Source organism: Pan troglodytes, chromosome 13, assembly GCF_028858775.2.
Source record: "Pan troglodytes isolate AG18354 chromosome 13, NHGRI_mPanTro3-v2.0_pri, whole genome shotgun sequence".
Taxonomy (NCBI): domain Eukaryota; kingdom Metazoa; phylum Chordata; class Mammalia; order Primates; family Hominidae; genus Pan; species Pan troglodytes.
The window spans coordinates 18,228,049-18,241,879 of NC_072411.2; positions in this window are offsets into that span (position 1 = coordinate 18,228,049).

Genomic DNA, 13,831 nt, shown 5'->3' on the forward strand with positions numbered 1-13,831 from the left:
GCAGTCTCTAGCAGCCTGAGGGCTACCCTCTGACAAAGATATACAGGTGCCGTCTGCTGAGTGTGAAAGCAGGCCATGAATCAGTGTGCATGAAAATGATAAGGGGATTGGAGGGGATATGGGTGGAGAACTGATATTGTCAACTACAACATCCTAGGACACTATTTGGCCTTTACTTATGAATATATAATTTATTGTTCCTTGACTCCAAATCTAACCTTCTTTGCCTTATGCCACTGGAGCTAGACCCTGTGAATATTTCTCTATTACCAGCTGAATCCATGTTAGGTTTTGTCAATAAAGGATACTGGAGCAATGCTAAGCACAGCAACAGGGAGGGCCTTTTACCACTAGTTCTAATGTGCTGTTTGAGGAGCAGCTGCCTGAATATTAAAAATGAGAGGCCTAGGAGAACTCACCTCAGTAGCTCTCATGCAACACCTGTAGCCTACATTACGAGTTTCATCAATCACTGAGCGGACTGCCTCTATGGACCAGCTGGGACCCACTCTCACCTTTTCTCAAGCCTCTCAGCTACTTAGTGAACTAGTTCTGGAAACCAGCTCCAGTCTATGCCTTCTGGCAAGTTTCCTTACTCCCAGCAAGCTACACGTTTCTGTGACAACCACACTATCTGTAATAAGGTCTGAATCTCAGCTTTGGGTAAGTCCTTTTGAGTATATAATTTTTTTCTTGCTCACGTTCTCTCAGCTCTATAGGTCATAGCTTCTTTTTGCATTTGGTATGTCTGTATCCTTAAGAATCTTATTTTACCCCTTTTGATAGTTAACCAGCATTTAGCAGTTAATAATTCATTATATATATTTTTTCTCTTCAAATTATTGGTGTGATTTTTGTCTTCTGATTGAACCCTGACTGATTAAAATGGATACTGAAATTGTGTGATGCTTAGTAATAAAGTTTCATCAAGCTCTAAAATGTAAATTTTTAAAATACTTGGAATTTTGGATCCCAAAAAAATATGGCAAAAATCACTTTGAGAATCATAGGGTTAGAGGGACATTTTTTTTTCTGCAAAATTTACAAGACTTGATAACCAATTGAATTTTAGCATCTAAGAAAATATTAAAATGAAATAATAGAATGTTTTGCTTGGGAAGACTTGGTGCTTGATGATTGTTTCAGGTGAGTACTCCAAGCAGCTGCTGAGAGGAAGTCACAAGTGCAAGGGATTTACTTGGTGAGAGGGAGGAAGAGAAGGCAGGGAGAGGCTTCAGACCATGATACAGGGCCAACACCTTTGAAAGCATATAGGGAAGAAAAGAGGACCGAAGAGGGAAAGCCTCAGATATTATTATACCTCTGCAGAAGCCTTGACTTGTCCAACAGGGAGCTCTGGTGCAATGATTGTAGAAGAGGCGTGCTTCTGCTTGAAACTCACCCATGTCTTCTCATCTGACGCAAAATAAAATATGAAGTCTACCATGGCTTACAAGCCCTCTACAAACAGACCCCTAATATATTTCTTATGTCATCTCCTACTGCTCTTCCTCCTGACTCTTCCTCTTCTCAGTGAGTCTTGGACACCCAAGCATACTCCTACCTCAGTGTCTTTCCACTTGTTGTTCCCTATGCCTGGAATGTCCTTCTCTCAGATTTTGGCATGGCTTGCTCGCTTTCTTCAAGTCTCTGCTTAAATATCACCTTCTCATTGGGGCTCCCCTGGCAATTCCATTAACACCTTCCCCATAATTCTCTGCCCCCTTACATCAATACCTGTTGCATCTTCTCACTCATCACCAAATGACATGCTGTTTGCTTGTGTATGTGTTCTGTGTGTGTATCCTCTCACTAGAATATAAGCTGGATGAAAACTAGGATTCTGTTCATTTACTGCCATATGTCCAGCAACAAGAACAGTTCCTGACACATAGTAGACACTTAATAAATATTTATTAAATGAGTGCATGAATGAATTAATTGATTAAGCTGAAGAGTTAGGCAAGAACATGATCAAAACAAGGTCTTGTGGCCTAAAACAAGGATTATTTTAAAAGCAAATCATTTTTTAGCAGGCAGATTGGCATTACCAGACAGTTTGTTAAGAAGCTCATTTGGACTGAAAAAGGAAGTATGGGATTCAGGGCAACAGATAAAAGGCAATTGTGATGATCCCAGTGAGTGATGATACAGGCTTGAACTATGATTATGGTAGTGGAGATAAAGAGATGTGAGGTATTTAAGAGGTGAAATCAATTGTGAAATATTGAATATTGAAGGATGAAGAAAAAGAAGATGTCAGATATGACAACAGAACAAAATAGAGAGAGAACATTGGAATGATGAGATTTTGCATGGATGATCATGAGATCATTCCTGACCATATACAGTTTAAAATTGAGACATCAAGGATGCAGATGGACAATAATGTCTGGAGTTCAGAGAAGAAATCCTAGATGATTATATACGTTTATAATCCACCTGCATACAGATAATTATTGAAGTTTTAGGCACAGATGGAATTGCTTAGGAAGAGAATGGGGAATAAAAGAAAAGAATCTCCAGGAATAAGCCTTAAAGAATTACAATATTTAATGGCTAGGCCAAGGATTTTAATCCTTAGGAGACAGAGAAGAGGCAGCACATAAGTAGAATAAAACTAAGATTATTATGTCATGAAAGTCAAGGGAAAAGAGAGTTTCAAAAATGAGAATGTCAAATTCTACCAAAAGATTAAATGAAATCCAGTTGAATTTAGCAATGTGAAAGTCACTGGAGGCCTTGATGAGAGATTTGATGGAGGTAATGAAACTAAACATAACTTGGAGTGGGTTGAAAAGTAAGGAGAAAGGAAGTCAGCAAGTAGAGACAACACTTTCTAGAGGTTCAGAATGTCTGGGTCCAGACTAAATGGAGGAAGCATATTTAACCCTATTTTTCCCATGAAGTGCAATTTAAAACCTTGGGTTAAACACATAAAGCAATGATCAGAAAACTCTGAAAGGTTGATAAATGCAGGGAACCCAATAAGGACATCTAGACTCGAGAGATGACCAGGCAAAATATCTGAACAGACTGATCACCAAAAAAGATACACAGATGGCAAATAAGCACATTAAAAGATGCTTAACATCATTAGTTATTAGGAAAATCCAAATTAAATCTGCAGTGAAATACCATTACATGTCTAGTAGAAGACTAAAATTAAAAATACCTACTCAAGTGATGGCAAGGATGCAAACCAACAGGCACTCTCATATCTCATTAGTGGGAATGCAAAATAGTACAGTCACTGTAGAAAACAATTTGGAAGTTTCTTATGGAATTAAACATTCTAAGTCCTCTGGACCCTAAGTACTAAGTCATCTTACACCCCAAGTCCTTGTTCTGCTTTGCCCATGCCATAGTCTGTCATTCTTTTTTCTTGTCTCTTGGATCTTTTGCATGATCCTGCTACAAATATCTTCAATTTGCACTGACTCTCAGAGCTTGCCTGCTTCTGTAAATTCTGTAACCGACTGTACTGCTTTAGTTCAGGCTCGGGCTTGGCACCTGGCCAAATCTCTGTAGCTTGGCAAACTGCCTGCTGGCCCTGAACTCCATAAGAAGGAATCAGACCAGACACACCTGCAGGAAGTGACCTTGGCATATAACTTAAAGGAAGGAAAAAGAAAGATTTCATTTGCTGGACACATACACACACACACACACACACACACACACACACACACACACACACACACACACAAAGTCATTCTAAGGAATTAAGATAGCCTTGCAAAGATTCCACAATGAAAGAGAGAGGAGAGGCCAAATCTATATAGCCCAAATTTTAAAGCACAGCATTAATGTTTGGGGACATGCTGTACAGAAAAAAATATATATCACATATTAAGCCTCATGTGTTACAACCTCTGCTTTAGACAGAATATCTAATAATATTTCAAAGTTCAGTCTTCTCATGCAGACACATCAGTTAAATAATGAACTTTCAAGAACAGCACAAAATGTCATCAGATTAACAGACATGTCTGCCATTTTCTCTTGCACGTGTTAAATAAATCCATTTGGTATTGATTTCACAGCTAAGTTTCAGCCTTAATGTAATTTTTACTGCCAAAGTAGATAAACAGTTCCTAGAAAAACTTGAACATGTTATTTTTACTCATCAGATGAGTGCTATACAGATTACTAGGCAACTTGATCCATTGGGTGTTTCATTACAAAAGCTACCAGCTTGGAGGCTTACCATGTCCAGCTGGAGCTGTACTACAGGGACATAAAACAAGGACAATGTAAGAAATTCTAAGGAAAAATGTACATAAGATACAGTCTAAGTTCCAGCATATTTCTGACTCATGATCACTACTGCTACACAAAGATAATAATAAAGGAAGACATCTCACCCAAGTGTTCTGGCATTTGACCCTGGAGGTCTAGATAGATGTAATTTCATGTGGCAATATCCCTATATATACACATTGTGGCCCACTCACTGGGCAAACAGGCCTTTCCTTCCCAAAGAGTGATTTCCCAATGGCTGGAGCTTGAGAAAGTATGAGGATCAATCCCATCTATATACCACAGCCTTACTTGTTTCTGAGTTTTTCTTTACCAGAAACACTCCTAGATTCAGTATACTCCCTCCCTTAAACTTGAGCAAAAAGGATCCCATGCTTAGAGCAATGTTTCTCAAATTGTTCTCAGAACAGCAGCATCAGTATTACCTACAGACTTGTTAGAAATGCAAATTCTTAGAGCACAACCCAGACCTAGTCAGTCAGAAATCCAGCGTGTTTTAATAAATCCTCCAGATAATTCTAATTAATCTTAAAGTTTGGGAGGCAATGCATTGTGGGCCCTAGTCTGGTCCTCTTCTAGCAGTGCTCCTCCTTATAGAATGAGAAGTCCACAAGGCCAAGGGAGGTATTCCCCCCAGCCCCCTACTTCCACAGAGGTGTTGCCTCTCCATTCCAGATCCCTTTCTTGGTACTTGGAACCTGAGAACTCACTGCCCAAGTGTCCTCAAGTCTGCTTCCAGGGTCTGCCTTCTCTAAGTCTGTCCTGCAAATTGGCCTGGCCACAATTCTCAGAGTTGCCAAGAGAGAGCTGAGAAGAGTGGAATCATGTAAATGAAGATGTTTGTCCACACCTGTGAAGACAAGACCCCACCGCACTGAGGGAGCTGGGGGTGGGAAGCAAAGGGAGCTTGTCTCTGAGTAGGGAGGAAGCCAGGAAGCAACAATCCCTGTGCTACTCCATTTCAACCCAGAATTTGGAAGGTCTGACAGTTTCAAATTTGAGCTCAGCCTGACGGGTTGTTATTAAGAAATATTTTTCAAGGCAGGAAGGATAATACATAATTGACTTAGTTTATTAGTTTGATTTATAATTTTCAAATATTTAGACCTATGGTACCATTACAAGATAAACTGGGACACAATAAAATTTTTAAAGAGTTTATTTGGGAAAATAGTGATTTATGAATCAGGAAGTTCCAAAAAGAGGTTTCAGGCTCTGCTGAAGAAGCATATGGGACAGGCTTTTATAGGGCAAATGCAGAAGTGAAGCAAATGAAATATTTGATTGGTTATGTTCATACAGTTGCCTTATTTGGCCCAACCCACTGTAAAATACTTAGTTATATAATTATGAGTTAGTGGCTTCCAATTGGTTGAGCTGAAGTTTTATTTTTCTCTAATAAGCAAGCATTTACCAGAAATGGCCCAACTTTCACTTATGTTTTCAATTCAAGCTAGGTTAGGGTTACTGTCAAAGCCTAGCTGTCTTTGTCTGCTCAAGGAATTGTGAGGGTTGGTCTCCATTTTAATTTACCTTAACAATATGTAGGCTCTATTTGTGTACTCTCCCTGGGCCCTGCAAAACTTAAGGGAGGGCCTATATGCTGTACCTATTTGCTTATCTTTTGCTAACATTGAGGCCTCAGCAAAATTACCTTTTCTTTACAGAAGGCTTCCCTGGTCCCCTAATGTATGCTCTGATTAGAAGCATCTGGTTTGTGCTCCCATGTCTCTTCATAATTCTTTGCCCTGTGACTCATAAACTTTCCTATCATCACTTATTTTACGCCTGTTTCTTCTAATGAACTGTGAAGTCCAAGAAGGCCTCCATTCTGTATTTAGCATATAGCATAGCGCGTGACATACAAAATACTAAATAATGAGGGAGTTAATTATGATGGTAAGAATAGCAAACCTATATAGCCCTCACTATACTCACTATCTGACAGGCAGTACTCTAAGTGTGTGTGTGTGTGTGTGTGTGTGTGTGTATATATATATATATATATATATATATATATATACACACACATATATATATTTCATTTAGTCCTAATAACCCTATGAGACAGATATTACCATTATCTCCATTTTAAAATAAAGGAAGAAAGTTAATATAATTATTTGTCTCTGCCCAAATCACATGTTGAATTATAATTCCCAATGCTGCAAGTGGGGCCTGGTGGGAGGCGTTTGGATCACGGGGCAGATTATAGCTTGGTGCTGTCTTGGTGATAGTGAATTCTTGTGAGATCTAGTCATTTAAAAGTGTGTAGTACCTCTCCCACTCTCTCTCTCTCTCACTCTCTCTCACTTGCTTCTGCTTTCACCATGAAATGTGCCTGCTCCCACATCAACTTCTGCCATAATTGTAAGCTTCCTGAGGCCTCCCTAAATGCCTAGCAGATGAGAACACCATGCTCTCTATAAAGCCTTCAGAACTGTAACCCGATTAAACCTCTTTTCTTTATAAATTACCTAGTCCCAGGTATTTCTTTATAGCAATGCAAGAATGGCCTAATACAGCAAATTGGTACCAGGAGTGGGGCACTGCTATAAAGATACCTGAAAATGTGGAAGCAGCTTTGGAACTGGGTAACGGGCAGAGGTTGGAAGAGTTTGGAGGGCTCAGAAGATGGAAAGATGAAGGAACGTTTGGAACTTCCTAGAGACTGGTTAAATGGTTGTGACCAAAATGCTGATAGTGATAAGGACAGTGAAATCCAGGCTGAAGAGATCACAGATGGAAATGAGGAACTTATTGGAAAATGGAGCAAAGGTCATGCATGTTATGCCTTAGCAAAGAACTTGGCTACATTGTACTAGGGATCTGTGGAAGTTTGAACTTCTGAGTAATGATTTAGGGTATCTGGTAGAAAAAAATTTCTAAGCAGCAATGCATTCAAGATATGGCCTGTCTGCTTGTAACAACCTATACTCATATTTTAGAGCAAAGGGATGACTTAAAGTTGAAACTTGTATTTAAAACGAAAGCAGAGAATAAAAGTTTGGAAAATTTTTATCCTGTCCCTGTGGCAGAGAAAGAAAAAGCTTTTTAGAAGAATTCAAGCAGGCTGAGGAGTAACCACTTGCTAGAGAAATGTGCATAACTAAAAGCAGGCCAAATGCTGACAGCCAAGACAATGGGAAAAAGGCCTTGAAGGCATTTCAGAGACCTTTTTGGCAGCCCTTCCCATCATAGAACTGGAGGCCTAGGAAGCAAAAATGGTTTTGTGGATCATGCCCAGGGCCCCACTGCCTTGCACAGCCTTGGGACATTGCTTTCCACAATCCAGCCACTTCAGGTCCATCTGGGGCTCAAAGGGATTCAGGCACAGTTTGAGCTTCCACTTTTGAGAATGGAAGCCATAAGCCTTGGTGGCGTCCTGTGGTGTTAAGCCTGCTTGTGTGCAGAATTCAACAGTAAAAGAGACTTGGCATTCTCTGCCTCGATTTCAGAGGATGTATGGAAAGGTCTGGGTGTCCAGGCAGAAGCCTGCTGCAGGAGTGAAGTCCCCACTGAAAACCTCTATTAGGGCAGTGCAGAGGGAAAATGTGGAGTTGGAGACCCTACACAGATTCGCCACTGAGGCACTGCCTAGTGGAGGTGTGAGAAGGGGACCACTATCCTCCAGACTCGAGAATGGCAGATCCACCACCAGCTTACACCTTGCACCTGGGAAAGCTTCAGGCACTCAACAACCTGTGATAACAGCCGCAGGGGCTGTACCCTCCAAGGCCACAAGGCAGAGCTGCTCAAAACCTTGGGAGCCCACCGTTTGTACCAGTATGCCCTGGATGTGAGACATGGAGTCAGAGGAGATTATTTAGGAGTTTTAGATTTAATGACTGACCTGAGTTTCGAACCTACATAGCGCCTGTTGCCCCATTCTATCGGCCAATTTCTCTTTTGGAATGGGAATATACCCCCATTGTTTCTTGGAAGTAAATAACTTGTTTTTTTTTATTTTATTGGCTCATAGGTAGAAGGAATCCAGTGAGACTTTGGACTTTGAACTTCTGCGTTAATGCTGGAATTAGTTAAGACTTTGGAGAGCTGTTGAGAAAGCATGATTGTATTTTTCAATGTGAGAAGGACATGAGATTTGGGAGGGGCCAGGAGCAAAACTATATAGCTTGAAGATTTGTTTCTGCTCAGATCTCATGTTGAATTGTAATCCTCAATGCTGGAGGTGGGACCTGGTGGAAGGTGTTTGGCTCATGGAGGAGGATCATGGCTTGGTGCTGTCTTTATGACAGTGAGTTCTCAGGAGATTTTGTTTTTTTAAAAATGTGTGGCACCTCCCCCACTCTCCCTTGCTTGTTTCTGCTTTCACCATGTGATGTGCCTGTTCCCCTTTGCCTTCCACTGCAACTGTAAGCTTCCTGAGGCTTCCCTGAAGGCTGAGCAAATGCCAGCACCATAATTTCTGTATAGCCTGCAGAACCATGAGCCAACCAAACCTCTGTTCTTTATGAATTACCCAGTCTCAGGTGTTTATTTAGAGCAATGCAACAACAGCCAAATACATAGGTCAAGAGAGCTTAGGACTCAGTCTTAATAGTCACACAAGTGACAGGATCAAGACTTCAAATATGAGTAGAATGGATTTTTTAGGTTCTAAATGAGCGACTGGATGAATGAATGAATGAATGAATGAGTAGCCAAAACTAGCACAAGACATATTCTAAATAATGCTGCACATGAAAAACAGACAAACCAAATTTATCTGTGTTGGTTAATTTTGTGCATCAGTTTGACTGGGCTCTCTTGCATTTTTTATTTCATTCATAAATATTTCAGGGGCAGGAATTCCGTTTGGTTCTTTTTTATGATAGCCATCTATTTGTTAAGTTTCTTACTATGAATTTGATTTCCTGATTTTGTTGAATTATCTATCTGTATTCTCTTGTATCTTACTGAGTTTCCTCAAGATCATTATTTTAAACTCCTTTTCTGGCAACTCATAGATTTCCTGCTATTTAAGGTCTATTACTGAAGAGTTACTTTGTTTCTTTGGTAGTGTCATATGTCCTTGCTTTTTCATGTTTCTTGTGTTCCTGTGTCAATGTCTTTGCATCAGGTGGAATAATTTCTCTTGCAAACTTCATAGAGTGGCTTTTGTAAGGAAAGATTTTCACTTGCAGTTGGGTTTTAGTGTACCAGTTGGTGTGGTGACTCTGTTTTAGGATAGTTACAGTGGTAGAGTCACTGTGCAACTTCTTCAGCTGCAATTAACCTCAGCAATAACCGTGAGTGACTCAGTGGCCTGGGCTGCCGAAGTTTGTAGCAGCAGTGGTGGGGATGTAGATTGTTAAAGTCCTCAGTGGCAAGAGCTTTTGAGGCCCTTCTATTCTTATTTTTCCCACAATGGAAAGACTGAGCTAAGGTAATCCTTCTTGGTGTTGAGTCTGACACAGCCTACAAGCAGCTACAGCAACACCGGGTTTCAAGTGCAGGTACTTATAATACCTGTGGAGCTGGGGTCCTAGGCTTTAGGTCTCACAAACCAAATGTGGCACCTGGGTCTTGAGGTTTAGGTTCACTCTCTGTGGCAGGATTGGATGTAAACTTCCAACAGAGCCAAGATCTGTGACTCTGAAGCATGCTCCAGCAGCTCACAGTCAGGGGTCCAAGTTTTTCTCTGTTATTATGACCCTAGGGAGAAGGCCACAGCACTGGCTCAGCTTCAGGGAAGAAGAGAGGATCTGGAGGTTTGGGCCTGGGGAGCAGGGTACAGCTGCAATCAGGGAACCAGAGTCAAAAAATGTCCCAGGAGATAAGGCACCATGTAGTGGTGATTCTAGACCCTGGGACAGTGGGACTGGAAAGTATCCCAGACTCTGTGAGAGCAGGAGCAGCAGCAGCAAGGACTCCAGAACAGCGGACTGCAGCTGTCATTTAGACCCTGGGTGAAGGTGAGCAGCACAGTGATGACTCCACTCCCCAGGGAGAGAAGTGTCTTAGCACCTCAGTCCCTAGAGGGCTAGTCCAGTTCCAAGAAAGCAGGATACGAGAGTTTTTTGGCCTGCAAGGGTTGGTGTCTCAGCTTAGCCACTGCTCTGTTTCCCTGAGATGCAGGGTACTACATCAGCACTGTCCTGGGATTCACAACTGTCCAATTCACTAATTTCTTAGGGGTCAACGTGCCATTTCAGCTCAGGCCTGGGGAAGCGTGACTGCTCTGGCCCAGCAACGTACAATTTTCCCAGGAGACAGGCTACCAGTGTAGCACAGGCACAGGGGGCATGACTGCTCTGGGTTGCCAAGGCACCATTTCCCCTGATTGTCAGGTGTTGCTTCAGCTCTGGCACATGAGGGCAGGGCACAGAAGCTACTGAGAAGCGACTCTGCCCCAAGGCACCATTTCCCCAGGAGACAGTGTGCAGCTTCAATTCCAGCTTAAGACGATGGGACATAGCTGCCACTGGGAGGGGTAGGTGGAGCAGCTCTACTGCCCACTTGGCCCCACAGGGAAGGGTGTAACAACTGCTCATAGATCAGCTTAAGAATGTCTGGACACAGGAAAAGGGTGATTCTGTGGCAGCTTAGACTCAGGGATGAAAGGGTGTCCTGGCTACTCACCCCTGGAGCAGAACATACTCCAGCAGTAGTTCAATTTCCAAAATGGTATAGTGCAGTAGGCACATGGACCACAGGGGGCAGGGCACAGTGTTGGCTCCTTCGTTAGCAGGAGTACAGCCACGTGGATTCCAGGCAGCTTCTTTAGCTGGGCTTAGTGCCTGTGAGGACTACAGGGGTCTCCAGTGGTCAGGACTATAGTTGTCCAAGGTGCAGATGGGGGATGCTCAATTCCTCATGCTTACCTTTGCGCTGAAGGGAGATGTTCCTCCTGGTTGCCAGCTGATCTGGGCTTGAGGATGGGGTTGTAGAGGCCTGGTGTTTCCATTCATTCTCTTTGTGGCAATTCTGAGCTTCTGTGCTCACCAAGGTTTCTGTGACTTCTTTGATGTACTCTGGTGCTCTCCTTTAGTGATTTTCATCAAAATGTACTTGTTTATTTGTTGTTTTGGCTTTATTTGCCAGGGAGGGGGCATTGGGGTCACAAGCATTAGGGGATTTTACTGGGCCATCTTGCTGATGTCATCCTTCCTGAATTTTTAAATGTGGTTCTAGGACCTTCTGATGCTGAGGAGGGTCAACCTTAATTTCATAGTCATACTTTAGAGATGGAGGGTATTTGGTAATAAAATGATCTCCAATTAGTGTAATGAAAGGTCATGACCAAAGCATCAGTGGAAAACAGCACAAGATATGGGGTAGGAAACTACATGGCATCACACCCAACAGAACACAGCCTGCCCTCTGCACACAGCAGTGCACCTCAGACTAGTTTTCAACTCTGACCAGGTGCGGCTGACTCTAAAGCCTACAGGCATTCAGGAAGCCAGATTTCACAACTTTCCCCTTGAACATAGCAGTACAGTCCAATCTAACTTTTAACTCTAACCATGGCCATGTCTGACTCTCAGAATTCACAGACTTCCAATAGTGACCCAAAGGCATCGTGGGAGGTCATGTTTTGTAGTGATTGAGTGGCAGGCACCAGAGTCAGATTGCTTAAATTAGAATCTGGAGACAGCCTCTTAGCAGCTACCACGTGACCTTGCGCACATTCCCTCAGGATTCCAAGCTTCATTTTGCACATTTTATTACAGTATGGATAACAACACCTACCTCTTGGGGTTGTTATAAAAGACAAAGTTGGAAAATTCATGCATTCGGCAACTGTTTTATGGGTATCAACTATGCTCCAAGTACTCTCTTAAATTCTGAACAGTGGGGTTTGCAAAGCAGACATGATCCATTTCCACAGGGTCTGGTACACAGTATGCATCCACTAATTCTGAGACCAAAAAGGACTTTCTCAGGAGACATATTCCTCTCTTTCTGACTAACCCACATCACATTATGGATTACCTCTAGGAAGCAGAGGGAAAGAGAAGGGGCGAGGAGGAATGATATATGCCTGGGTACAAGAAAGGAGTACCCCAGAGCACAACCTTTAAGAAGAGCCAAAATCACTATCAAGGAAGAACTGAAGCCTCAGTCATGTGAAGGCCCAGAAGAGAAGGTGAGAATGGACATGGGAGTAACTAGGCTGATAATTGCTAGAGGCAAAACAAAGGCTAATGAGTTGGAACTAAGGTTACTGACATTTTTTATTATAGATTACGCTCAGCAATAATGATGGCAGGTTAAAGGAAAACTTATAGAATAATTTATTTTAAACACCTTGCAGCAAGGAATTTTGTCTTTTACTTTTTGTAATACTACCAAGTACTAAAAGCATCCTTAAATTAATAATGGCCACAATGATAATCATAATGGGAACTGCCTTTCATTGAGGATTTATAATGTACTAAGCCCTGTAATAAATGTTTCACAAATCTCATTTGGTCTTTACCACAACCTTTTGGTAAGCATATATTTTCACCTTTTAAAAAAATTCATTTCAAAAAAAAGAAAAGGATTCTCACACATTTTAACTAAAACACACAAAGTCACTTAGCTAATTTGTAGTGAAGATGAGATTCAAATTCAGGTCCATGCTCCTACACAACACTGCATCTGTAAGGAGTATAGGTGAGACAGGGTTGGTTAAGAACCAACTTAACCTCTCTAGACCTTAGTCTGTGTATAAAATGAATCTAAATTGAATCTACCCTATGGAGTCATTCTGAATATTCAATGAGCTAATTCATGTATAGCATTTATTGTAGTGTTTGATGCATAATAAGTGCTATAAATAGTATCTATTACTATTATAAGGCATACCATTCTGGCTTCCAAATGTTTGCTCTTTAAATCAATATCTGCATCTTTTGTCATAAATATTGATACTAGCTCAATTTAGATAATAAAAACACTATAAAAAGAAATTACAACCTGATCATGATGGTAGAAACTTTCATACTCACTTTTACCTTGAAGAGAATTAATTCAATGAAATTTAGTCATGTAAGAAACCACTGCTCAAAACCACCAACATATTTAAATGAGTCAATTTTATCCCTGTATTTACGAATCAGCTTCCTGATCAATATGAAAGCCACCTCAAACATGTCTAGTGCTCCACACTTTTTAAAGGTCATTCACAGGCATCATCTTATTTGAACCTGACGACCACTGTATGAGTAGGTTAAGCTAGTACCATTTTTATCACAAAGGAAACTACACCCTTAAAACAAGAAACTTGAAACAGAGAGTATGTTAAATAGACGATCTGATATTAACTCCAGATCTCTCAGCTCCTCATCTGCTCTTCACACCAGACTTCAGATTTGAAATTGAAAAGAACATTGCTGTCCTATTTGCAACCAATGAAAACAAGGAAATGGCACAGTTGTATACATGCAGGTGGTCAGCTTGGTTAGACTAAAATTAAGCCTTGCATTGATGAAAGCTCTCTCAAGGTACTCCAAAGGATGAAGGTGAAGCAATCAGGAGAAAGTGTATAATTAAGAGTTCAGACTTTTCATATTTGGAGAAAAGTCCTACCTACATTCAGAATAGCAATAATTTGCTAAAGGATGTGGTAACCTCA